Here is a 1188-nt window from a genome sequence, read left to right on the forward strand (position 1 = left end):
AACCCAACCAACTCTTCAAAGTCAGAGGGCGTTTTCTAGCCGTCACTAAAGACTCCATAATACACGATTTCATTGTATTATTATTTTTATTTCCGTCCCCCCCCCCATGCTCTGATTTTTAAAAGTGTTTTGACTTACATTCTGATATTTTTACAAATAAGGAAGCCGCACTGAATTATTAATTTCCAGCTAAATTAAATTAATGCCAGTCACATTGGCGTGCACATTTTGTTGCTTTAAAAGGAGGCGCTAAGAAGAAGGAGCCAAAAGTTGTTGAGATATTGTACTATTTGGAAAAATTTGGGCCAACGCTAATATTTGGAATTTTAAATTAAGTGGCCCATGCGAGTTGGTAGAAAAATGTTTGTTTTTTATAGAAATTCGTTGGCCTGCCTTCGCATAAAAGATATCAGCAAAAGTTGTACCAAATTATAATTAAAGTATTCGTGGAAGACTTTTTGCAATAAAAATAATATGCTTTATAGCTTCCGACTAAAGCTAAATTCATCAACTCCTCGGCACCAGCTAATTGTGGAAAATCATGTACTCAACTAAATGTCACATTCGGCGATCAAATGCAAAAGGTCTCCAAAACTCGGTCTGCTCTTTTTTTACTTGCCACCAACGCCGCTGCAAGCACTTCTTAATGCATTTGTGAAGCCAGGCGATAGCTAGCAGACGGACCATTGCTGACGGCGTATTGCTACAATTCCAACTTCAATTGGCGATTGCACGCATTACTAAATGGGCAACAACAACAACTAACCAATGCTAACATCTTATGTAGCCGCATCTGAATTGACTTGACTTGGCGTTGCACTGGGCAGCACAAGAATCGTCTCGGTCACCACAGCTTGCCACAGTCGGCGCAAGTTCGCGCTTTGAGTCTTTCGTCTGTCCCACATGCATACATACACATATGTGCTGTATGTATGTATAAGTGGCGTTGAGCACACAACTAACCGATAGCAATCATTTTGCTTTTGGGTGATTGTGAATTTTTGCGCTCTTATTTATAAGTATTATTTTTTTGTTTAGTTGTTGTTTTTTGTGTGTATTCAATTCGTACAAGAATGCACATTTTGTTGTGTTTTTGCGCTCTTGGAAATAATTTTTCTAATTTACGATCGAACGCGTTGAACTATAAAAGTAACTGCTTGTCAGCTTAGAAATCACAGTTGACTTTTC

This window comes from Anastrepha ludens, chromosome 6 (genome assembly GCF_028408465.1).
Source record: "Anastrepha ludens isolate Willacy chromosome 6, idAnaLude1.1, whole genome shotgun sequence".
In the NCBI taxonomy this organism is placed as follows: domain Eukaryota; kingdom Metazoa; phylum Arthropoda; class Insecta; order Diptera; family Tephritidae; genus Anastrepha; species Anastrepha ludens.